The sequence below is a fragment of the Ambystoma mexicanum genome, chromosome 4p (genome assembly GCF_040938575.1).
Source record: "Ambystoma mexicanum isolate Mex_15411 chromosome 4p, UKY_AmexF1_1, whole genome shotgun sequence".
Classification (NCBI taxonomy): Eukaryota; Metazoa; Chordata; class Amphibia; order Caudata; family Ambystomatidae; genus Ambystoma; species Ambystoma mexicanum.
The window spans coordinates 882,324,452-882,352,194 of NC_090927.1; positions in this window are offsets into that span (position 1 = coordinate 882,324,452).

Sequence of the window (27,743 nt, forward strand, 5' to 3'; positions counted from 1 at the left end):
GTTTTGGACCACATTTTATTTTTGGCATAATAGTAGAAGGGGTGAAATTGGTATTGTGCTATGTACTTAATCTGTCCCTTTTCTATTTGATTTAGAAAAAGTAACTAACATTGATTGGGGACGCGAGAGATGATGGAGTCCACGGGATGAAGCCCAAATAAAGCCTCCGGACCAAAGTATGGAGGTGAAGACAAAGAGAATGGGATGCCTAAAGAGATGATTTCTGTAGAAAAACACCCAAGAGCGCCAGGATGAAAGAATTACACCGAACGAACCATATGATGAAAAGTTGGTGATCAGGACATCTCAGAGGTGCGGTCATGAAAATGATGAATGCCATCAATGGAACAGTGGTGAGTTGAACTTAATTCTGCAGCTTTGCGGGTGGCGCATAGTATCATCCTATGCGACTGAAAGTGAGGGTGATGGAGAATCACAGCTTTGTTATTTTATTTAATTGTTTTGGTTAGTTATGTTAGTTATTTGTTTTATTTATTTATTTTATTTTATTATTTTGTTGTCATATCTGAAATGTTGATTTCACACACATATAAAGACTAGGACTGAAAAGACATTCAAACATACATGGACACTTTGGTTGGAAAGAAACATGTACAATATTTCTATGAGGATTTATGGGCTCATTTGGGATCTGTTTTACTTTTGTTATGATTAAGCAGTGGTTTGTTACAAAATGTTTATATGTTCATTTTGTTGAGTTGCTATTATTTCAATTATGTACATTTTAGAAAGAAAATGAAGAATAATTCGGGTTTCCTCCAATTATGGGTTTGGTGGCCGAAATTGTCGGAAAAAGGAGGGATTATGTAAGGACATGTATGGGATTTTATTGCCAGCATACAATACACAGCATTTTTGCCAGCATACAATATACAGTAGAGAAACACAGCCAGGCCCAGTTTGAAACTGCAGGCATTCAGAGCACACATAAAAAAACAGAATTTATATTGGAGGTATGGAAACTGCATTAGAATACATAACTGATTAACATTACTATCATTACTAAAGTACTATTTTCAATTTGTCGAACATTATAATGCAGTCTTCTGAGCACAATGAAATACAATCTTTGGGTGCATTGTTTGAAATTAATTTTTCCATGAAGAAGTGTACATTAGCGTTTTCTTCAGCTTGTAGAGAGTAGAAATATGTAAGATGCAGGAAGCAAAATGAAACAGTTGCTCTAGAAATCAAGTCTTCATTGTATTGAAAACGAAGGCTGGCACAGGGCACATTCTTTTTACTCTGATTGAAGTAAAGTTTGGGGAATTGGCAGTTCGTGCTGGGTTCAGGAGACGGATGGTGCCATATATGTTGAAATCCAAGTGGGCTGAGTGCTAGCTACAGGCATTTTCAGCTGGCAGCTCCCAACACATATACAGAAGAGTTTCACAATGGGTCTGCATCTGCGAATACAGTGAGTGTCAAGTCTAAGAAGGGATGAAAGGGTTTCAACCCCCTCTCTTGAACCACACAAGCCGAATAGATCAACCCTCCCACTGTGGTTGGCACAGGCGTCTGAATGTAAGAACACAGATAACCACGTGGCAGCCAATGGGGGGAAGACGGAGTTAGGGAAAGGGGGTGGAATGACAAAGGGAATGTTGGGAATAGAGAACATGCATATATATATATAACACAGAATACTAAATACGGAAACCGCTGTATACTTGTCTACTGTCTGAATGTACTAAAGTAGGAACTTGGGTTCTTAATTACCCTACACCATACCCCTGACCATACCCATGACTCTGACCATGGAGATATCACATGTAGCAGACATAAAGCAACACCAACTCTGTGGTACACACCAGGGACTACTCCCTACATGAATTCAACATGACATATGGCCCTGTGGGCTGACATTTAACATAAGCAAACAGAAGCAAAGCACATAAATCGTGACATTCCTGTCATAATAGAACTGGACCACCTTGCCCCTTCCCATTGATAGAGAATCTTCTCTGCACTGAGAGTATTGCCTCATACTCCAAGTGTAACCCATGTAACTTGCACTGGTTTACATGAACTCATAAGTCTCTCAAACGTAGCACACCATATCGTGTTCTCAAGATTCACATGAATACTAGGAGGTACTTATCTTAGCATCCGGGTGCCTCGCAAGAACACCTGGACATCAGGAACTGTCGCCGTGAAGCACCGTAGCCTCCGCGTGCTACTGCCACGCATAGTCTGCAGGCAGCGATAGGAATGAAGTCACTGCCGTGGCCCGCGTAGAAAACAAACTTGCAGGAGGCTGCTGCGGGTCTCACGTGAACACTAGAGTCAGACCGCAAGGATCCGTGAGTACGAACCGGCAACGCTCGCTCTCCCTGTCGTGTTGCCTTCTGTTCCGTTCGCCTCCGTGAACGCTTCTTCCCCGCTCGCCATCAGCTCGTCCAAGGCTCCTCAAACGCCGTCATGACCGCCCGTGCTGCATAACCTTAATTATCGGCACCTGTGGCCGGGCGGTCAACGGCCAAATGCTCTCTTAATGGCTCAGCTGTTCAATGGCGCGAAGTGCATAGACTACAACTCGCCCCTTAAGCATGCTGGGAGTCATAGTTTCTTCCTCATTTTCTCGTATACTGTCTCCTGGGCTTGCCCCAGACCCTACTCCTGACAGTACCTCCTCTCCCAGGGCTCCTCCCAGTTCCTGCATTTTCAGGGTGATGTAAGTGAAATTGTCTTACCAATCTTGGAGCATGCACCGAACTGGCCGGTTCCCAGGAACAATCCTCCAGCCCATACGAGCCCATTTTATTAAATACCACAGGTTCCTCTGTCTTGAATCCAATATCTTCTTTACTTCATACTCTGTTTGACCTTCTTTGGCGATGGCTTGTGGTCTCTGGACACGTGTTCCCGGAACTGCAGGTTTAAGGAGAGACACAGGAAACACAGGATGTATCTTTAAGGTATCAGGCAACTTTAGTTTCACAGCCATTGGCGATATGCATGTTACAACTTCGTAAGGCCCAATGAATCTGGGGGAATATTTACGATATCCTGCCAATGTTAAATTACGTGTAGATAACCATACTTTGTCACCCACTCGATAATGAGGAGCTGCCAGTCTCCCCTTGTCTGCCTGTTTCTTATAATCCTTCTTGGCTTGCTCTAAATTTACTCTAGCCTTTTGTCTCATGGTCAGAAGTACTTCTTTTCTCTCCTGCAACACTGGAAGGGTTTCCAGTGGGGGTAACTGTTCTGGTAACATATTCTGTCCTTGTCCATACAAACATTCATTAGGTGCCATTCCCAGTGAAGCATGCTCAGTATTATTGTACGTAAACTCTGCTAACCACAAAGCCTGTACCCAAGAATCCATCCCGTCATGCAAATAACATCGTAAATACTGCTCCAAAGTCTGATTGACACGCTCAGTTTGTCCATCAGTCTGTGGATGATAACTTGTAGATAAAGCACACGCAATACCCAGCATTTGACAAAAGGCATGCCAGAATTTAGATGTAAACTGTGGACCCCTATCTGACACAATACGTTGTGGCAACCCGTGCAACCTAACGAAGTTCTGTAAGAATAATTCTGCCAATTTCCCTGCCCCTGGAATAATTGACAAGGCACAAAATGAGCTTGTTTGGACAAATAATCCACTACCACCCAAATGGTGTCATAATGATTATCAGCAGGCAAGTCAGTTATGAAATCCAGAGAAATATGAGTCCAAACATTTTCAGGAGTAGGCTAGAGTTGCAATAGTCCTGCCTTCCGTACATGATCTGCTTTACACCGTGTGCATGTTTCACATTTTGTAATATAATCAATGGTATCCTGTCTTAAGGTTGGCCACCAGAAATACCTCGTCAACATTTCCTGTGTCTTTTTCCTCCCCGCATGCCCTGCCAAGGGGGAGTTATGGCACCACTGCAGAGCCTTTGTTTGTAAGTCTTGATTGGGTAAATATAACTTCCCTGCATAGTACGGAAGCCCGTCTTTGGCAGTCTCCAAAGGTTTCCTGCCCCATGCCTCATTCTTTTGTTTCTTCATTTCTTTTTTCACCTATTTCAACAGACTGCTGGTCACTGCTCCTACCACTCTTTCCACAGGAAGAATAGTCTTCACCTCTCTCATTACATTTTCTAAGTTTTGCCGTCTAGATAATGCATCAGCCTTCCCGTTTTTCTTCCCTGGCCGAAAAGTCACCAGGAAGTCAAACTCGTTGAAATATTGTGACCACCGCAACTGTCTCGGACTTAACGTATGTGCAGTTTTAAAGTACTGTAGATTCTTATGGTCAGTTACTACTAGTACTTGATGTCTCGCTCCCGAAAGATACTGCCGCCACTCCAGAAATGCTGCTCGTATGGCCAATAGTTCTTTGTCCGTAATAGAGTAATTCTGCTCACAACCAGTGAGTTTCCGGGAGTAGAAAGCTACTGGATGCCACCTCCCTTCTCCATCTTTTTGAGACAGCACAGCACCCACCGCTATATTGGAAGCATCAGTTTCTACTTGAAAAGGTCTTTCTGGATCTGGATGTCTCAATACAGGAGCAGAGGTAAATGCCTCTTTTAGTGCACTGAATGCTTGATTTGCTTCTGGACTCCAATGAAACTCTGAAGATTTTCATAACAATTTAGTTATGGGTGCCACAATTTGTGAAAAATTTGAAATGAATCTGCTGTAGAAGTGGGCAAATCCCAAGAAGGATTGACTGTCTTTGATACATTGAGGCACTGGCCAGTCAATGACTGCCTGTACCTTCTTTCTGTCCATGACTATACCTGTAGGAGTGAGTATGAATCCAAGAAATTCCACCTGAGTAGTGTGAAATTCACATTTTTCCAATTTAACACATAATTCATGCTCTTGTAGTTTTTGTAATAATGCTCGCACATGTTCTACGTGTTGCTCTTGCGAGTCGGAATAGATCAAGATATCATCAATATATACAATGACGAATATGTCCAAAAATTCCCTCAACGCTTCCTGCATGAAATACTGAAATGCGGCAGGGGCATTGCACAGCCCAAAGGGCATCACCAAGTACTCAAATAATCCAAATTTAGTTCTGAAGGCTGTTTTCCACTCATCCCCGTTCTTTACACGAATCAAGTGATATGCCCCTCTCAAATCCAGCTTAGTATAGACCACTGCGGATTTCACTTGATCCAAGAGAACTGATATTAAAGGCAGGGGATACCTATTTTTTATGGTCACCTTGTTCAAAGCCCTGTAGTCTATGCAGGTTCTGAGTGTTCCTTCTTTTTTCGGCACAAAAAACAAAGGGGATGACACTGGTGAAGTGGAATGTCTAATGATCCCTTTTTGCAACATATCATCCAAATACTCCTTTAAGTGTTGATTTTCTTTTTCTGTTAAAGCATAAATGCGACTGCATGGCAACTTGGTTCGAGTTCGATTACACAGTCGTAAGAGCGATGTGGAGGTAACCTTTCTGCTCCCTTCTTGTCAAATACTCCTGCGAAATCTACATACTGCCTTGGAAGGCCAAGGCTCAGAGCCCCAACCACTTGTGAATCCCTTACTTGATCTGCCAGAAAAAGGGCCAGACCAACCACTTCCTCCAAATGTTCTTCACACCCTGCCCCTATAAATGAAACGTCTCGTTTGACCCAATCAATACTAGGGTTATGTAATGTCAACCAAGGCATTCCCAAAATGAGACCAAATTGAGGAGCTGCTATCAGATCCAACACAATCTCCTCTGTATGCCCTGATCCACATTTCATCTGAATTTGTTGGGTTTGCTGAGAAATGGGACCAGAAATTAAAGGAGAACCATCCACTGGTTGTACTCCTTCCACCTGTGCCTTGTCTCTTACTGGTAATCCCAACTTTCGTGCCAAACCGATATTAATGAAATTTCCAGTAGCACCTGAATCTACCATAGCTGACACCATTTGTTTTGTGCATGCAAAAATCAACGTTACCAAAAGATACACATGTGAATTTTTGTGATCCATCGTATAAGCTGCCCAGCTTGGGAACTTATTCATACTGGGGCCTGACACCTGAGTTCCCTCTAAGGCCGGCCCACTCCTTTTCCCGCCTCCACCTTGCTTCCCACCTTTCTTGGTGTATTAGGGCATGTTCGTATGTAGTGTCCTGGTTGCCCACGATACAAACTCAAGTTATTAGCCTTGCGCTGCTCCTTCTCCATTGCCGACAAAGGACCTCTTACGCCCCCTATCTGCATGGGCTCCCCATCACTGCTTTTTCCTCCCCGCCCCTTGTCCCATCTTACAAACGGTGCCACCTCCGGTCTTTTCCTATCCCCTTTTCTTTCATTCATGTGATGATCTAACCTCAAGGCTATGTCAATCATAGCAGTAGATGAACTGGGTTGTGGTTCCACCTGGGCCATCGCATCCTTCAATTCCTCCCTAAATCCCTGATAAAACAAGACAGTCTGTTTATTCTCTGGCCAATCTGTCTCTATGACCAACCGATTGAATTGCGTAACATAGGATACTAAATCACGTGTTCCTTGCTTTAAGGCTAACAATTCCTTGTCCTGGGCAATGAAACTTCCCTTCGATCAAATAGCCGTCAAAAACATATCCCAATTGTACAACAGCGGATCATCCTTTTGCACCAATGGCATGGCCCAGGCCGCTGCATCCCCGGTCAAATAAGAAATCACAAATGCTGTCCTAGCTTGGATGGTTTCAAATGCAGCGGGTTTACACAAAAAATGCAATCTACATTGCGTTAAAAATGTCATATACTTCTTAGGATCTCCTGCAAATCTTTCTGGTGCCGCTAATGGCACACTGCTGGGTGCTTGTACAATGACTGTAGATGTTCTTCCTGAGGTAGCCCCCGTAGACGTTCCTGCCCCCTCCAAGGGAGTACCCTGAGCCACCAACCTTTGTACCTGAGCCTTAATAGTATTTGATTCCTGTCTGGCATGCACTCATTCTGCTTGGATCTCTTGTTAGCATTTCTGATAACGAAGGAGGATTCAAATCCATTTGGCTTGGGTGGTTCAAATACCCCTAAATCGGGGGCCGATAATTCTGTCAAGTCTAAGAAGGGATGAAAGGGTTTCAACCCCCTCTCCCGAACCACAGAAGCCAAATAGATCGACCCTCCCACCGTGGTTGGCACGGGCGTCTGAATGTAAGAACACAGATAACCACGTGGCAGCCAATGGGGGGAAGACGGAGTTAGGGAAAGGGGGTGGAATGACAAAGGAAAGGTAGGGAATAGAGAACATGCATATATATATGACACAGAATACTAAATACGGAAACCCCTGTATACATGTCTACTGTCTGAATGTACTAAAGTAGGAACTTGGGTTCTTAATTACCCTACACCATACCCTGACCATACCCATGACTCTGACCAAGGAGATATCACATTTAGCAGACATAAAGCAACACCAACTATGTGGCACACACCAGGGACTACTCCTTACATGAATTCAACATGACATATGGCCCCGTGGGCTGACATTTAACATTAGCAAACTTCTGTCATAATAGGTCTGGACCACCTTGCCCCTTCCCATTGATAGAGAATCTTCTCTGCACTGAGAGTATTGCCTCATACTCCAAGTGTAACCCATGTAACTTGCACTGGTTTACATGAACTCATAAGTCTCTCAAACGTAGCACACCATATAGTATTCTCAAGATTCACATGAATACTAGGAGGCACTTATCTTAGTGTCCGGGTGCCTCGCAAGAACACCCTGACATCAGGAACTGTCGCCGTGAAGCGCCGTAGCCTCCGCGTGCTACTGCCGCGCATAGTCTGCAGGCAGCGATAGGAATGAAGTCACTGCCTTGGCCCGCGTAGAAAACAAACCTGCAGGAGGCTGCTGCGGGATTCACGTGAACCTTAGAGTCAGACCGCAAGGGGCCACGAGTACGAACCGGCAACGCTCACTCTCCCTGTCATGTTGCCTTCTGTTCCGTACGCCTCTGTGAACGCTTCTTCCCCGCTCACCATCAGCTCGTCCAAGGCTCCTCAAATGCTGTTATGACCACCCGTGCTGCATAATCTTAATTATCGGCACCTGTGGCCGGGCGATCAACGGCTAAATACTCTCTTAATGGCTCAGCTGTTCAATGGCACGAAGTGCATAGACTACAACTCGCCCCTGAAGCATGCTGGGAGTCATAGTTTCTTCCTCATTTTCTCGTATACTGTCTCCTGGTCTTGCCCCAGACCCTACTCCTGACAGTGAGGTCATGCAGGGACTTCAAATTTCACTGGCTTTGGTGAGGTAGTACCAAGTGAGGAAAAGTAACATGATGTACGAGTGTTGCTAGAATGGTTGGCAGTGCAGGGAGGTTAGAAAAAAGAAATTACATGTTTATTTCTCTCTCTATGTTCAAAAGTGTGGTGACATAAATTTGTGTTTGCAAAATACATGCTTGTTTCTGTTGTTCTTTATATCTTGCAGGTGATGTGGTAAGATTTTGCAGCTTGTAAATGGCATGTAATACAAAGTGTATATAAAAACAATAGAGACTTAAGTGTCATTCATGCATCTTTGAATTATTTATGTAAGTGAAGCACAGAGGGGATGTTTATATCAGTGCTGTAGTGCATTTACCAATTTACCACTGTAGTTGAAATAGCAAACAAGAGAAAGTCAGTAGTAAATATTTACAAGGTAAAAGATGTGTGTGCAATGTAATGAGTGATTCCGTCCTTGCATGCTGATGGGAAGGGGTGCCTAATCCGGCACATAGATTACTGGATGTACATAAGCCAGTAATATCAGCCACAAACTAAAGGTGGCGCCTTGAATAAACTCATTGGGTTCTCTGAAGTGTTCTAAGTCCACTAAAATTACTGCCAATACAAGCTAACAAGATATGGCCACTAAAATAGAGTGAAACCAATCCCACTCTAAATGTAAGGCTAGTTTACCACCAAATAACCGCCAATATTTTTACAGTAAGAAAATATCGCCGAACCCCAAATTTACCCCAATAAGACAAAATTTCCTACAGCTTCACGAATCAACCGTGATTCATGTTAGAAAGAACAAATCAGGGGATATGATGAAAGAGATCCCAAGGAGCAATGGATTAGGACCGAGGTTCATACTTGCCCCCTGTCTGTTTAATCTATACGTGTCAGATGTGTCAGAAACAGGGAACCTTGCTCCTGCGTCCCTGCTGAATATAGGTGAGGTACGAGCTTCATAGTTAGCCTATGCTGATGATTTTCTTTTGATGGACTGCACAGCTGTAGGTTTTCAGAGATTAGTAACTGCTTTTGAAACATTTGCTGAAAGACATTTTCTGAAAATCATTGTTTTTAAATACAAAATATTGAATTTCTCTGTAAGTGGAGCCGGTGCTTGTACAAGTGGAGAAGTTCGCTGAAATTAATTATTTAGGGTTTTTTATTTTAGATTCCTTAAATAAGGGCAAAGTAATGAGATATTATATGCAAAAGAATTATTCATTCATTCTCCAGATGTTCTAAATAAAAAATAGGTATTGTAGATACGCCCTTTTATGTATTGTATTTGGTTGGTCAAAACCTTAACGAAACAATGTATGAATTCAAACATAAACAGAAAATTCAATATAAATTAAAGGTCAAAAATATTTTTCAATCCCTAGTCCCGTTTAGCAGCTCAAGGACCATTAAGAGAAAATTACGCAGAGCTAGCAACAGTGTAACATTCTCTCCCACGTTATTCGAGTCCAAAAGAATTTGTCAGTAACATCAGCACCATGTGAGATTTCAACCTTAACCTGTCGCTTTCTGTAATCTATTAAGCTGGTACATTCTGTGATCAAAACTCTAAATGTCTCTGTAATGCCTGGCTCCTTACATATGTGACAGTTCATAGAAACAGCACCACCCACTTCTCAATGACTAGTGTGCGCTTGTTCAAACGAAAATGCATATGAAGGTCCAGGGCATGGAAATCTTTGGAGATATCCTGATAAATCCCCTCTTTGTCTCAAGAGCTTTGCATACTCCTTAAGTCCTGAGTGAACTGCAATTTGGTCACAGGTGGATGCCCAATCTAATCTGAACAAATTGGTTTTGGTATGGTTTTGTGGAAAATTAGTTCTTCTTCTGAGGAACAGATGTCATCCAAAATACTAATCATCTTAGACCTAAAAGTGCTGATTGAACTCACAGAACCTGCTTCAAGCACGACCTTTAAACCCTCGTAAGGGGAGTCACATGGAGGCGAAATATGTTTGACATATGTGAGTAATTGTCTCCACTGGTGCCGAATCCTAAGGAAGGTAAGCCCAAACTCGTGTCTCACAACTGCATTCGGCAGAGACAAAGCAAGACACACAAGGCTTCCTTCCACAACTGACCCTGTATAGTGCTGAGGTAAATGCCCAGGACAACGTTAGCTATATCAATGCCAAATAACAGGACTGGTTCTATTTTTGATAATTTAAAGAAAGCACCTTGTGCAGTCTACAGTTGCCAATGGACCAATATTGTAAGTGGTTTCAACCCAGCACTCCACCTAAATCAATGCCTGGCATGAGATGCCCACCTGGAACCCTTAATTATATATTTATATGTCTAAAGTTCTTTTATTTCGGAATGATGTACCCTTATATCACGCCCCTCTCTTTGAATCCACCTCCGGTCTCACTGAACCAAGAAGTAGGTTGTTTTGCAAAGTTAAAAGATTTATTTTATGAATTGAACCATATATATATCACACTTTTATGAATTTGAACAATATCTAGATATGACACTATTAATATTATACAATCATCAGCATTGGGTGATGTGACAATCAACAATCTCTTTAATCAATAGGGGTATGGATGAGAAGAATAATGTAGCATATAAATAAAACTTGATATGTATTCAATCAAAAGCAATGTATTAACTCTTTCCCCCTGATAATACTCAATCCTCCCTAATATGCAATATAGAGATGGAAGGAGAGAAAACAGGTTTCAGGAATAAGCACTCTTAAATGCAGTTTCAATCCCAATTCCCCCAGCAAGCAGAGAGAAACAGGAATTATTTTAAAACAGGTCAATTGCTTTTGAAGGTGGCTTGTAATGAATGGGAAAACACTAGAAAATGAGTTTAAATCACTAAATTGGATTCAGAACTAGTGGGAGCCGCATTGGATAGTTCCAGGTAGACACTAGCAATGATGATTGAATGGTTGGCAGATAGGAAACTGAATTCAGAGGTTGAATACAAAGAAATAGCTATTTTACATGTGTGAAATTGAGCCAAATGTAGAATTGCAGCAAACCTTTCAGCGCGCAGGAAACGCGATTACTGCAAAACTATAAGGAGGATGTTAGCTTCAATCTGACACTTAGATTCTGTTTCTAGCATGTACAGTTAAAAGGTTACAGAGGTTTTAGTAAAGGTCAATTTTTCTCAAAAAGAGTCAAGATTTCAAATGAAAGATGTGCTTTTGAAGATTACAAACAAGGATTGGCTTTACACTAAGGGGCTATGAAGATGCGAGATACCAACAGTACAGCCTCCAGTCCAGAGGCATCTCTGTCTGATCTTTGCCCGCCGTGACACTTGCCTTCTTGAGCAAAAATATTAGTGCAAAGATGATTTACCATTACAATTATCACAGGATTATATGGATGAGAGAAAGATTCAGAACAGACAAAAGAGATTCTACAATGCAGTCTGGATATGTTGGAATGGGTTTGATAGGATTAATTAAGGATAAGAGATTGGCTATGGACAATTCTATGCTAAATACTCACAACTATGGTTTTGGAATAGGCCTGTCAGAGATCTGATCAAAGCGTTCTGGACTGGAATCTGCTAGCCACCGGACAGGATTCAGGTGCTTAGTTCTGCTCTCAGCACGGCACTCTGTCTCTGCACAGCCCTCTGGACTGGACCTGATGGGTTGGTTCTGGGTTACAGCTCTGCTCTACTGGTTTGGATCCCTGGGTTCTAGCCAGAGTTCTTGGCAAGAAGCATAAAAACAGCACAGCCCGGCTGTTGAATTGGTTGTGCCCCTTGGTAGTCTGGGGTTAAAATCAGGTTGCAAGATTTTACAGGCCAGCTGAGAAGGCTTCAGCTTAGAATTGGGCCTTCTGCTTTCAGAGTTCTGGAGTCTTGATCTGGGTTCTTCCCGCAGAGCGCTTCGCCAGTAAATCAGTTGATGGGTGAATGTGTGTGTCTCTAGGCCCTCAACAGTCCCTATTTATGTATTTCTCAAGGGTGTGGATAGGCTGATTATACTATGCCCACCCTCTAGGAAACTGATTGGTCAAAGTATTCCTTCTCTCCTGATTTGAGAAGGAAACAGTGTGTCATGATGTGTCATGGTGACTCTGTGTTTAATGTCCAGCGAAAAAACCTTTCCTTTGTTTCTACACAGAAAATCTATTTTTCATATAAAACATATTTCCAACATCACCAACTTGCTAATAATACATATTTACATCCCAAATTAAATAAGGCACAAATCCATCAAGGTCCCATCTTTTTAAGAGTTTTGGTTCACAAATGACAGTTTTTCGCGCTTTTGTTTGGTTACCCAGGATCAGATCTGTACACATTTTCCACATACATGCACATAACATCTGGGCATACTCCTGTGAAGTTTCATATTTTTAGCATTATCACAACTACTACATAGTCAACATTTTGATAGTTCTGTCTCTGAATATCGAACAAATTCCAGAGTAATTTTAAATCGTGAGCAGAAATTTCATTTTAACAACACTATATTTACAGATTTTTACTAATTTTGTTCAGTTTTCTATGAGTCTTTTTCAAAAAGATATTTTCTGTGCTCTCTGAATAAACAAAACGGTCTGTCCCGGCCCCCAAGGTTTGGCTGGGCCAGAGCAGTCCTGGGCTTCTTCCTGCCAGCAGTTGTTTTCTGTCGACACCCAAATTAGCATTTCCTTTCAGTCAAGGGAGTCTTTTGTCTCCTGTCAGAGCAACAGGCCAAAGTCCCCTCCCACTTCCTTTCACACCTCCCTGCCAGTTCCTCAGCAGAGAGCAGGGGGAAGATTCCTTTGTTTGGGAGAAACTGTGGAATGTCTTTGAAGCTCAGTGTGGCTGGCTTTAACTTACTTTTAAAACAATGTTTAAAATAGTCTTTTTCTAAAATATAATTTACATTTTTACAAATATAGACACAAATCTCTTAATTTCAGCCTTTTTAAAACATAGAGATTGAATTGTCACCCTATATTGCTTTCGATAGGAAGTCTCTTATTTTCCATACTTTGATTTTAATGTACATGTTTTAAACTGACAGGTTAAGTAAATGACAGTTTCTGACACAGGCGAGCGGCGGTACTGCTCCCATATCTGACATATTTTTCCAATGCAAGCATCTTTGAATGTGGATTTTCTTCTGATAAAATGTACTTCTGCTGACATTGGGCTTAAGTGGATTCTTTAAATAAAGTGATGTTTAACACCCAACAAGGATGTTGGATCTTTTGTGATGTTTGGGAACCATGATTTTTGCACTTTCCACAGCCAAGGAAAAACTGATTTTTAAAGCAGTTCTGGGTTTCCTTTGCAATGCAGCACTGCTTTTTCAAGTAGTTTCATTTTCCTCTGTGGGCAGCCAAATGATAGGTTTTGGCAGTGGTCTCCTTTGTTACCACTGACATAGGAAAAATGGATTGGCGGCCTATTTTTATTTTTTATTTTTTTTATTTTATTGCTTTATTACAAACCTTTAAAATACACAAAAATGAATTATGCGTTCAATGATTGGCGGCCTATTTTTCAGGTTTTCTTGCGCACTTCTGGGTGATTTTTAGCGCACATAAGGCCCCCTCTTGCAATTTGGTGTTGATCGTCCATCAATGGTAAGTCGCAAGTCTCATTTCTTTTGGTTCCAAAAATGGCAAAGTTCATCATCTTTTCCTCCATCAGGGATGGATAGACCAGTTCTCCTCGCCCAGTCCTGATGTGAGTATTGAGCAAAACTCCAGGCCCCTTGGATCTTTCCTCCGGTCCCTGGGTAGTCCTCCTTGGTCTTCGTCTCCATGGTTTCCAATCCTAGGATGACAAAGCAAAAGCATATTTGTAGACATTTCCCCACCACTATTAATGTAGTGGGGCGGACACATACATTTTGACAAATCAGGACACATTTTTATATTGTAATTTATGGACTATAGATGGAATATTTTATAGTTGGAATTCTAGGGAGCTGGCGTGACCCCCTCTGGGGTTCCAGAAGACTCGTCCAGTTGCTGCAGAGTGTGCTAGGATGGCAACACTTTAGTTGTTTAATATGGACCCACTTATCTTCCCCCTCTGCCAAACTGCCTTTGAGGATGCAGATTTTGTAGGCGACTAGTGAGATTTTGTCTACAATTTCAAAAGGACCCCTCCAGGAAGGCAAACATTTGTGCTGTTTTGCCTGGTTCCTTTGGAAATTGTATAAGTAGACCCAGTCTCCTACATTGTATTCTTTTCTGGTAGTCTTTAAGTCATAGTGGGTTTTTATGCTGTCGGGAGATCTTTCTAGATTTCGCTGAGCATAGGCAAAAGCATGTTAAAGGTGTTTTCTTAGATTTTCAACATACTCATGAGTTGTGGAGGCATTGATCAATGTCTGCTCTTGGGTTCTGTAGAGGAGATGCTGGGGAAGCACCATCCTGCATCCAGTCATCATCTCAAACGGTGACATCTCAAGCCTTGAAATTTGGGGCCGGGAGAATTTCCGCCCATTTAGTAATCAAGCATGTCATGGTCAACATGTACTTGTTCCCCCTAGAGAAGCAAATCATGGGCCTGATATAGTCGACTTGTAAATCTGACCAAGGCAGTGTCGTCCGCCTCTTTTGGAGAGGCGCACGGTGTGTGAGGGATGTTGGCTGAAATTGTGCACACACAAGACACCCTTTCAAATATTGGTCGAGGTCCTGCCCCATGTGTGGCCAGTATGCAACCTCTCTTAAGATTTCAAGTGTTGTATGAAACCGCCTATGACCGGCTTTGGCCGCATCATGGGCGTGACTTAACATCAGGCTTCAGAATGAGGTAGGGACCACCCACTGATCATGGCCAGCTAGGGATCGCCTTACCAATAAACCGTCTTGGATTCAGAACATTTTTGGACATTTCATCAACACTCTGAGGTCCTCTTTCCCAATGTAATCGGTATCCGTCAGGGGAAAGTTCTCAGGGTCCTCAATGTGTTGATAAAACTTACCAATTATTGGATCCCCTTTTTGAGCTGTTATCAAATCAGCATCTGGGGTCTCCTTACTCCATTGTGCAGTTGAGAGTTCATTGTGAGCATTTGTCTGGGACCGAGTGATAGCAGTGACCGGGATTTCCCCCAACAAGGACTCGATCTCCAATAGATCCCCTTGGATGGCTCTGGTTTTGGCCAGCTGATCAGCTAAGTCATTCCCAGTTTTGTCTGCTCCCTCTACTTTGGAATGACCCTTGATCTTTTTCCAGTAGATGGTCATCCCATTTGAGGTGACCGGATCATCAATGTTTTGAATTCATTTCCCATGTTTCAAGGGTTTATTATTAGCACATAGCATGCCTCTGGTTTTCCAGTTAACCAGGTGCTCCACGAACCGGTCCGTACATAATCTGAATCTGTGATTATGACCAGTTCGTGGAGTTGATGTTGTACAGCAATGAGGATGGCTTGATGCACAGCCATCAACTCTGCCACTTGACTACTTCAGTGACTAATCTTGTACCCAGCAGAGGGTCCTGGGGTCTCATTCACCCATGCATTCCCTACGCCGGCCACCAGTTCTTTTTCCCCATTGTTGTCAACATGGTAAGAGCATCCTTCCACATAGACAGTGGGCATTCCCTCACACTTGTCTTCTTCAAAGACTTTGTGGTGGGAATTGAGGTATGCCTCCATGTTGTCCTTGATTTTTAGACTCTCGTCCTCAAGCCAGTTTTCTCTGGCACAATCATGCAAGTCAGCCAGACCTTGCGCAAGGGGACTCTTCTTGTTTTGGCCATATCTGACCTCCACAGGAAAGCCTTGCATTGACAGAATCCAGGAAGTAATTTGGGAATTACTCACTTTTCTGGCCCGGATTCTGTCAATTTGGAGATGTTGCAGAGGCTGATGTGGAGTCTCCACTATGATGTGCTCCCCCTGGATAAATGGGCGGTAATTCTTCAATGCCCAAACCATTGCCAGCAGTGCCTTCTCACAATCGTTGAATTTTTCCCCGACAGAGGATAAAGTTTTTACTTTATTTACCTTCTCATGCTTTTGATATAATACTGCAGTCAAGCATGTATTAGAGAACCCTGTCTCCAAGAAGAACTCCTTCTTTTTAACAGGGTAAGCTAGGCAAGGCGCTTGTGAGAGGCTTCTTTTGAGCTGTCTTACTGCCTTGGCTTGTTCTGGACCCCATTGCCACTTGAACCCCCTTCAAAAGATGAATCAGGGGTTTTGTGATCTCTGTGTAGTCCTCAATGAACTTTCTACTGTAATTAGTCAGTCCAAGGAGGCTCCTTAGTTCCTGCAGAGTTGTGGGGTCTTTCAATTTCTGGAGGGCTTCCACTTTCTTTTCCTGGGGACAGAGACCCTGAGGAGTAATCTCATGCCCCAAGAAATTAACACGGGTTCTACACCACTGTGCCTTTTGAAAGGAAAGTTTTGCTCTGCCTGCCCTCAACTGGGTCAGAACATAACGGATCTCCGCTATGTGTTCCTCCAGAGTCAAGCTTTTGATGAGAACATCATCTACATAGGCCACGTTACCCCTTTCACCCAGGTCGGGCATGGCCTTATGTAGAAAAATGTTGAATTCATTGCCGGAGTTGATGTATCCGAAGGGAGTCCGGATCCATGTGTACTGCTGCCCCCCAAAGGTAAAGGCCAGCTTGTATTGATCCTCCCTACTGACAGGTACAGTCCAGTATCCATTGGTCAGGTCTATTGCAGTGAATACCTGTGACCCCTGGATCTGGGCCAGCCCTTGGTCAATGTAGGGAAGAGGCCATTGGGAAGTATGGACCTGTTTGTCAAGCTCCCTAAGGTCAGCGCAGAGTCTCCACTGGCCGTTTGGCTTCAATATCCCCAGCACCGGATTATTGAAGGTGCTGTGGACTGGACGAATTATCCCACGGGACTCAAGGTTCTTAATTATTTCAGTAAGGGACTCCATTGATGCGAGAGGCAAGTGATATTGCTTCACAAACACTGTAGTCATGCCAGGGTCTGGGGGAATGGTTGTTGTGTGGATGTCGGTGCAACCACAGTCATGTGAGTCCACCACAAAGAGATCTTAAAACTCCAAGAAAACTTGTTTCAATGTTAACGTTTGCTCCAGAGTCTCACAGGCATCAGCTAGGTTGACTCTCTCTTCAAACATCTGCCTCAAGCCTGGAAAGACTTCTGGTTTTGCTATCTCAGTGGCCTCCTCCAGCTGGGTGGAGAAGTCCCTGGTCAGAGTGCTGATTTGGACTGGTGGCTTCAGGTGGTGAAGGCAGCCCTCAGGGACCTGGAAAATCACCTCATCTGTCCTGAAGTCACAGGTCACATCTTCCTTACCATAAGGGCAGGAAAGGTATACCTGCCGGGTAAAGATCCTTTCTGGTGTTGTGTTGTCATCACTATCACTGTCAAAACAGTTCTTGGGGATTGGTCCTAAAAGTTCATTACCTAAATCCATGGAAAAAACGACGGTCATCAACCGCCATTCCAAAAATGGTGCCTGCGGCTAGAGTGATACTCTTTAAGTCGCTGTTATCCACCTCTATTGGAATGGTGTCATGTTCTATGTTAACTAGTGGTGTTGGGTTTACCCCCAACCCTTGGTGTTGGAGAGGAGACTTTAAATGAATATAGGCATCAGGGTTTTTCAATTTCGGTCCTCTTTTAACTTTCAATTCCAGGGAGAATTGTCGGGTCCTTTCTGGGATGGTGACTTCCTCTCCAATCTGAATTTGAACTGCATAAGGCAGCAATTGAGCTGACCTAAATGCTTTCTCATCAAAGCCCATGGGATTATCCGCTAATTGGGACCAAGCTTTGAAGTTTATTAGGTCCAATCTAATGGCAAAGCGATTGAGAATGTCACTGCCTAAGTAAAAGCCGGCAGTGACGTCTCGCACAGCCCAACAATTATGGACTATGCTCTTGTTGCCTATGGAGATTTTGAGCATACACCTGCTTGGCAGGAGATGTTTGGAATTGGGTGTTTCCAGATCCATTTCCCATTTGTCTATCAGTGTACATGTGGGAATGGCTGGATCTTTTGAGAGTTTGCAGAACATGGCTCCGCTGATGAAGCTCTAACTGTTGTTCACACACCCTCGGGCGAGAACAGAGTCCTTCCCTTCATTTAACTGAATTGGGATGAACAACTGGTCTCCAATTTGCTGAATATCAGTCAGGCTCTGAGCTGATTTCTCATCTTTCTGGACTATAGGAGTGGGAATGTCTGATTGTGGATTTGTAAAGAATTTCAGAGTGTTTCCTTCCAGTGTGGAATGCCACCTTAAACTGGAAGGAAGGTTGATTTTCAGAAAAAGAAAGGACCCCCCCATCACCACTTTGTTGTCCTACTGCTATTACTGTCACGTCTGGGATCTGGTTGTTCTGGGAGTGAAATTCTACTTGGTCAGATTTTTGTTCAACCATGTGCCGTTTAAACTAACATGGTTGACACTCTGTTTTAATTTTATTGGTCGGCTAGTCTGGGTCCAGAGGACCTTGTTTACATAGTCTATGAGGGGTGACAACTTTCGCAGGAGGTCATTCCCTAGTAAACAAGGGGTACCCTCTGGAGTCACAAATATGACCGCGTGCTTCACCTTGTGTCGCCCAATTTTAATGTCCAAATCTGCAGTCCCCTTGACGGGAATTCCCTTCCCGTCAAAGTTCTGAAGTTGTCCAGGAAGAAGGTTGAGAGGAATTTGGTATTTCTCCCCCCTTCCCGAATTCATTTTATCAAAGGCCTTTTTGGACAGAAGGGTAGCTTGGGATCCAGTGTCCACTAGTGCCAAAGTTGTACCCTGCCCCTGTATTTGAACCGGGCATAGAATCTTCCCTCCTTCTCCGCAAGGGGGCACAGATAATGTACATTTTTGGACAACTGGTGGGTTAGTTTTCTAGTTTTGGACACTAATAAGAAGGTGATTTGGGCAGAATTCTGTGGAGAGTATCGGGAATCTGAAAAGAAAAGGTGGCAACTAGATATGGGAGAAGTTTTGGGTTTCCCTGGTTCCGGTTCTGGGTCGCCCCCCCCCCTCCCTTTTTGGAGGCAGTCACCAGGATGGGTTTGAACCAGGGGATTGTCATGTTGTTGGTTCTGGGGTTGGATGATGGGCGGCGCTAGCTCGGTCCCCACAACTACCCAGTCTGGATTTGAATCCTTTGGGACCCATTTTTCTTTGGGAGGGGTTCCCCCATCTCTGAAGGAGAAGATCCTTTCCTCTGAGGATCCCTCTCCTTCAAACTGGAAGATTTGTACCTCCTCCACAAAATGGGTCTGTTTGGGTTCTTTGTTTCTCCTACCCCCCTCTGCTCCTTGGGTGGCAGACATTCAGGGGCAGGAGATTTTGGTTCTGGTTCCTGGGTTTCCAGGGGCGTTTTACAAGTAGGAGAGGAAGCTTCCTCCAAGGCTTTACATCCCCCCTTCCCCTTGTCCCTCCTCCCTGGGAACCTGTGGGTTGTCGGGGTTCTGCCCCAGTCATTGTTCTGGAGCACCAGATCCGGAGTTTGGGGCATTCTGTGTCGGCATGCTCATCTGAGGGTTCTGTTGAGCCCTCAGCATGCGACCCGGATCCTGAGCCATGTTTTGGACCTGGCGCTCTAGCTGTGACACCCACTCAGGCTGATACAGGGTTCTGTTGTCTCCCCTGGGCTGATCCCGGGAAGGGTAGCTATCCCTTCTCTGAAAATACCCCGGGTTTGGAAAATGTGGGTACCCCTCCACCCTTGGCCTCCTCTCTCCCGGATTGGGTTGTCTGGGCTCAGGAGAAGTGGGGAAAGAAGGATGGATTGTTCTGGGGTTGAAAGTTTTGTGGGTACCTGGGGAAGAAGTTCTGTCCAGGATTTGGGGAATTTCTGCCCTCCTGGGGGAAGTGAGGAGGGAAGTTCCCTGGGTTAGCTGGTGCCTGGTTGTATCCCCACCCCTTGGGCTGGAGGAGTCCACACATAACCCAGGATGGGTCTGTTCCCCTTGTAGCGGGGACTAATATAGACAGGGGAGTGGGGGATCCCATTTGTGGGACTACCTCCTTGGCTCCCTGTCTGTGACTGGCCTGAGGGCCTTCTGGGCTTGGGATTGCTCTGATTTTGTGCAGGCAGGTTTTTAGGCCCCCCCATCTCCAAATCTAAAATGGAGGCAACCTTCACCTCTGCCACCTTAGCAGCCGCAGGGCTGTTGGTTGTTTTGGGGCTTTTTGTATTATTCTTATTTTCTAAAGGGCTTTTGCACCTCATATATTCGAGTGGCCTGTTCAATGACCCAGTCTAGTGATCTTTTCTCATGAAAATCTCTCACTAGCTGGGTCATGATGTATTTGGTAGAGCGTGGAAAAAGGTATTGACAAATTCTTTGCTGTCTGTGCGCACCCTTCTAGTGATCTGTGCAAAGGCACGCTTTAATTCCTGCACAAATTCTCGTGGGGCCTCCTGAGGATTTCTGTGTACAGAAAAATGCTTCAAGATGCCGCCCTATAGGTGGACCATCTAGAATGATTTTGGTCCTCCAGCCCCACAAAGAAGCTGGAGTATTCTGGTGAGGAGGTCCATTTCACATATTGAATACAGCTACTGCTATCCTTCAAATGGAAAGTTTCCATCATCTGCTCAAAGAGCTCTAAGTCCTCCCAAACAGAATACTTAGCATTCTTATGATAAGGCGTGATGACGCTTCTTATCGCTTTGATCTGTTTTAAGAGGTCCTTAATCAAGGCCCTTTTCGCCTTATTGGCCTTCTTGGTTCGGGTAACCCAGGTCCACTCCACCTCTGACTCAGAGGCACTGCTCCCAGAGGTGCCCGTCTTGTCTTCTAGGTTTTCCCGGATTCTGCGAGCCTGGGAATGGCTGGCAGAATGTGGGGACATAGTCTCCTGTGTCCTGGGGCGCTCAGAGCAGTCTTCTGATTCCTCCTTGCTCCCAGGATTTGATTGGTACCCCCCCCACTGTCCTAGCTGGGCAGAGGTTTTCAGGATGCCCTTAGGGGGCCTACTCTCATGGAGTTCCCCACTAAATTTCAGAGTATTTGGGTACCCATCCCCAGACGCCTGCCCATCCATTCCTGGGAGGTGCTGTTCTATGAGCCCCATATTTCTGATTGGATTGAAATCTGCCATCCCCGTGGCCCTTGGCTCATGTGCGCCAGTGGACATCGGGGTGGCAGAGTCCAAGGATTGGGAGAGGTGAAGGCCTCTGGTACTAGTGTTCCTGAGGTTATGCTTAGGTGTCTCCCTTTCCCAGCGAACCTCATCTCTATCAGCCCCTGCTCCCTGTTGCCATGCAAGAACCTGAGCTTTCTGTTCCTCAATCAAGGCCTTACTAATTTCTATCAGTCTCTCTTGCATGGCTACCTGCCTATGGAGCCTGTCGTTGTTCTCACAGAGAGCCTCATTTTCTCTCTGTGTTTCCTGGGTTGTTTTTGAGTACTGGGTCAGTCTTTGCTGCAGGAGGGAGTCCTCTCCATACTGGCCTGGTCCTTCCTTGCCAGAGCATCTTCCATCCTCCTGGTGTGCTCTAACAATTTTTGATGGTCTATTTGGGGGTCACCCAGTCCCTGAAGGGCCAGGTGATTTTCTTTCTTCCAGTTTCTCTTTTAAAGAGCAGACTGCCTGGCCTAAGGTGTCCCTTTCATGAGCAAGAGCCTGCCTCTGTGCCACCAGGTCGTCCCTCTGTCTTTGAAGCGCACCAGCTTTCTGTTGCTCATCATCAAGTTCTGCCTGGGTGCCCAGGTCTTTCAGGATTAATTTATTGCTCTCCTCTTTCTCTCTGTCTAGTTGACTTTGCAGGGTGGCTACCTGCTCGGTGCATGCCCTGTTAGAGTTTATTTGTTGCTCCAGCTTTTTCTGGCTGTGCAGTAGAGAGTCCAAACTTTCTTGGAACTCCTTCTGCAAGGCCAGAATTCTGGTATCCTGTTCTTCCTTTTCCTGCTGCAGGATACCCATGTGCTCTTTTATTTTGATTGTATACTACCTACTTTCATTTTCGGACTCTTGGCTCCTCTGTAGCCTCTGCTCTGAAGAGTCCAGATCAGTTTGGGCCTTTTCTAATGCCTGCAGTTACTTACTTGCCGGATCTTGCCCTTCAGCATATTCATCCTGTATGGCTCCTATATATATATATATATATATACATATATATATATATATATATATATAGATATGCCGCTGTTTTGGCAATCTTGTTTTGCTCCTCCTTTGCCTTAGGAGCCATATATAGTTCACTCAGGGCCATATGTAAGGGACCCTGATCTTGTCATATTTCTGACCCTGTTGCAGTGATCTGTTCTGTGATTGCCTGCAACCACACATTCTGATCCTGCTCTGTCCATTCGCCTCTCACAAATAACTTATGCAAAAGGTGTTCTCTAGCCATATTGATCTCTACCAATGTCGCCATTCTGGAAATATTGATTTCCTTCCTGACTTACAGAAGTTTTCTTTTATTTTTGCAAAACAGACCGTTTCCTTTGAGCGTTCCCTTTTGAGGGGTGCTTTTCACAGTGTAACACAGCGTGGTAGCCCAACAGAATTTATGTACCCTGTCAGTTAGCACACTGTATTAATCTGTCACAAGTGGTATCTCTAATCCAGAAATCCCGCTACGAGCCCCCAATCTGTAAGTGGTTTCAACCCATCACTAAACCTAAGTCAATGCCTGGCATGAGATGCCCAGCTGGAACCCTTAATTATATATTTATATGTCTAAAGTTCTTTATTTCTGAATGATGTACCCTTATATCACGCCCCTCTCTTTGAATCCCCCCCGGTCTCACTGAACCAAGAAGTAGGTTGTTTTGCAAAGTTAAAAGATTTATTTTATGAATTGAACCATATATATATCACACTTTTATGAATTTGAACAATATCTAGATATGACACTATTAATATTATACAATCATCAGCATTGGGTGATGTGACAATCAACAATCTCTTTAATCAATAGGGTTATGGATGAGAAGAATAATGTAGCATAGAAATAAAACTTGATATGTGTTCAATCAAATGCAATGTATTAACTCTTTCCCCCTGATAATACTCAATCCCCCCTAATATGCAATATAGAGATGGAAGGAGAGAAAACAGGTTTCAGGAATAAACACTCTTAAATGCAGTTTCAATCCTAATTCCACCAGCAAGCAGAGAGAAACAGGAATGATTTTAAAACAGGTCAACTGCTTTTGAATGTGGCTTGTAATGAATGGGAAAACACTGAAAAATGACTTTAAATCGCTAAATTGGATTCAGAACTAATAGGAGCCGCTTTGGATAGTTCCAGGTAGACACTAGCAATGATGAATGAATGGTTGGCAGATAGGAAACTGAATTCAGAGGTTGAATGCAAAGAAATAGCTATTTTACATGTGGTGAAATTGAGCCAAATGCAGAATTACCGCAAACTTTTCAGCGCGCGAGAAACGCAATTGTGGCAAGACTTTTGAAAGCTGGGGAGGTTAGCTTCAATCTGACAGTTACATTTTGTTTCTAGCATGTACGGTTCAAAAGTTACAGAGGTTTTAGTAAAGGTCAATTTTTCTCAAAAAGAGTCAGGATTTCAAATGAAAGATGCGCTTTTGAAGATTACAAACAAGGATTGGCTTTACACTAAGGGGCTATGAAGATGCAAGATACCAACGGTACAGCCACCAGTCCAGAGGCGCCACTGTCTGATCTTTGCCCGCCGAGACACTTGCCTTCTTCAGCAAAAATATTAGAGCAAAGATGATTTATCACTACAATTATCACAGGATTATGTGGATGAGAGAAAGATTCAGAACAGACAAAAGAGATTCTACAGTGCAGTCTGGATATGTTAGAATGGGTTTGATAGGATTAATTAAGGATAAGAGATTGGCTATGGACAATTCTATGGTAAATACTCACAACTATGGTTTTGGAATAGGCCTGTCAGAGATCTGGTCAAAGGGTTCTGGACTGGAATCTGCTAGCCACCGGACAGGATTCAGGCACTTAGTTCTGCTCTCAGCACGGCACTCTTTCTCTGCACGGCCCTCTGGACTGGATCTGACGGGTTGGTTCTGGGTTACAGCTCTGCTCTACTGGTTTGGATCTCTGGGTTCTAGCAAGAGTTCTTGGCAAGAAGCAGAAAAATAGCACAGCTCGGCTGTTGAATTGGTTGTGCCCCTTGGTAGTCTGGGGTTAGAATTAGGTTGCAAGATTTTACAGGCTAGCTGAGAAGGGTTCAGCTTAGAATTGGACCTTCTGCTTTCAGAGTTCTGGAATCATGATCTGGGTTCTTCCTGTGGAGCGCTTCGGCAGTAAATCAGTTGATGGGTGAATGTGTGTGTCTCTAGGTCCTCAACATTCCCTATTTATGTATTTCTCAAGTGGGTGGATAGGCTGATTATACTATGCCCACCCTCTAGCAAACTGATTGGTCAAAGTATTCCCTCTCTCCTGATTTGAGAAGAAAACAGTGTGTCATGATGTGTCATGGTGACGCTGTGTTTATGGTCCAGGGAAAAAATCTCCCCTTTGTTTCTACACAGAAAATCTATTTTTCATATAAAACATATTTCCAATAGCACCAACTTGCTAATAATACATATTTACATCCCAAATTAAATAAGGCACATATCCATCAAAGTCCCATCTTTTTAAGAGTTTTGGTTGGTTCACAAATGACAGTTTTCCACGCTTTTGGTTGGTTACCCAGTGTCAGATCTGTACATATTTTTCCACATACATACACATAACATCTGGGCATATTCCTGTGAAGTTTCATATTATTAGCATTATCACAACTGCTACAAACTCAACATTTTGATAGTTCTGTCTCTGAATATCGCACAAATTCCAGAGTAATTTTAAAACATGAGTAGAAATTTCCTTCTAACAACACTATATTTACAGATTTTTACCAATTTTGTTCAGTTTTCTATGAGTCTTTTTCAAAAAGATATTTTCTGTGCTCTCCGAATAAACAAAACTGTCTTTCCCTGCCCCCAAGGTTTGGCTGGGCCAGAGCAGTCCTGGGCTTCTTCCTGCCAGCAGTTGTTTTCTGTCGACACCCAAATTAGCATTTCCTTTCAGTCTAGGGCGTCATTTGTCTCTTGTCAGAGCAACAGGTCAAAGTCCCCTCCCACTTCCTTTCACACCTCCCTGGCAGTTCCTCAGCAGAGAGCAGGGGGGGAGATTCCTTTGTTTGGGAGAAACTGTGGAATGTCTTTGAAGCTCAGTGTGGCTGGCTTTAACTTACTTTTAAAACAATGTTTAAAATAGTCTTTTTCTAAAATATAATTTACATTTTTACAAATATAGCCACAAATCTCTTAATTCCAGCCTTTTTAAAACATAGAGATTGAATTGTCTCCCTATATTGCTTTCGATAGGAAGTCTCTTCTTTTCCATACTTTGATTTTAATGTACAAGTTTTAAACTGACAGGTTAAGTAAATGACAGTTTCTGACACAGGCGAGCGGCGGTACTGCGCCCATATCTGACATATTTTTCCAATGCAAGCATATTTGAATGTGGATTTTCTTCTGATAAAATGTACTTCTGCTGACATTGGGCTTAAGTGGATTATTTAAATAAAGTGATGTTTAACACCCAACAAGGATGTTGGATCTTTTGTGATGTTTGGGAACCATGATTTTTGCACTTTCCACAGCCAAGGAAAAACGGATTTTTAAAGCAGTTCTGGGTTTCCCTTGCAATGCAGCACTGCTTTTTCAAGTAGTTTCATTTTCCTCTGTGGGCAGCCAAATGATAGGTTTTGGCAGTGGTCTCCTGTGTTACCACTGACATAGGAAAAATGGATTGGCGGCATATGGTTATGTGAAGATTTTAGGAGTAAAGTAAGAAAAAAAAAATACAAAATAACAGGTGTCTGTCAAGCATATGCAAAAAAAAAAACTGCTCTTTTCAGAGCCAACCTCAACGGCGAAATGGGGCACACTATTTAAATTTACATTCACCACGCTCAGATTTTCAATATGTCCGCGGACATGGCGTTAGTCCGCGGACATCGAAATCACTAGCTAGGGGTTCAGTATGTTCTATGTTACATGTATATAAAGTCATGGATATTATGGTTAAGTTGTGCTACTAAAAACATATGAAATTCAGTAAAAAAACTGTGTTAAAGGGACGTTATGGTTAAGTTGCGCTACTAAAAACCTATGAAATTCAGTGAAAAAACTTTGTTAAAAGGGACTTTATGGTTAAGTTGCGCTACTAAAAACCTATGAAATTCAGTGAAAAAACTTTGTTAAAAGGGACGTTATGGTTAAGTTGCCTTACTAAAAACCTTTCAAATTCAGTGAAAAATCTGTTAAAGGGACGTTATGGTTCAAAGGAAAACCGAAAAACCCCTGAAATTCGGCAGTTATGGTAAGATAAGCAACCATAAATCACGCCACCGTGCACTGCTAACACTAACACCCAGGACATCAAAGATGACATCACAAATGTCATTGATGACATCACTGATGACATCACATGTGCATTTACTTTTCATGAAAACTCTGTAGGAGGGATTCTTATAATGTTGACCAAAAAGTGTGAAGGATCATTTCAATAAATATCATGAGCTAACTAGTGCATTAAGCAATGCATTGATATAAATAGCATTCTATTATGAAGTTCTATCCAGTATACTAAGCAACTCATGCAGAAACTTAGTCAGTGTGTGCAGTATACATGATGAAGGTGCAATATTCATAATCTAACATGTAATAAGTAGCTAATAAAACCCACTTAATACATAATTACACTTAATACAGACAAAACACAAAGAGACAACAACACATACAAATATGAGTATATACAGGGACAGAGAAGTAAGCAAAAAAGCAGAAGTAGTAGCAGAAAGAGTTCATAACTTAACTGATTATCTTTATGCAGAGAAATTATTGCTCTGTTTCAAAGGTGCTACTTACTGCATGCATGTGTATCAAATGATGTCAGTGAACCCTAAGGAAAAGCGTGTGAGTACAATGTATACAAATATGAGCATATACAGGTAAGGTATAGTAATACAAATAAAATTATCAGAAAGTGCTGATAACTCTAATGATTATCTTCATGCACAGAAAGGATTGCTCTCTTTCAAGTCTGTGTCTTCCGCTATATATATGTTTCATATGATATGACTTGACGCTAAGTCTACAAATATAGTACCTTTTAAATTTTTACTTCCTGACTGTTACTGAAGAGAACTATGTGGCTTAGATATGTCAGTAAAGGAAAAAAAGGGAGAGCCAGCCATGTGATGTCATCAGTGATGTCATCAATGACATTTGTGATATCATCTTTGATGTCCTGGGTGTTAGTGTTAGCAGTGCACGGTGGCGCGAGTTATGGTTGCTTATCTTACCATAACTGCCGTATTTCAGGGGTTTTTCGGTTTTACTTTGAACCATAACGTCCCTTTAGCAAAGTTTTTTTACTGAATTTGATAGGTTTTTAGTAGCGCAACTTAACCATAATGTCCCTTTTAACAACATTTTTTCACTGAATTTCATAGGTTTTTAGTAGCGCAACTTAACCATAACGTCCCTTTCAACAAAGTTTTTTCACTGAATAGATATATATATATATCAACAAAGAAAAGAGGAAAGAAAACCGCACTCCACGTGGCCAGC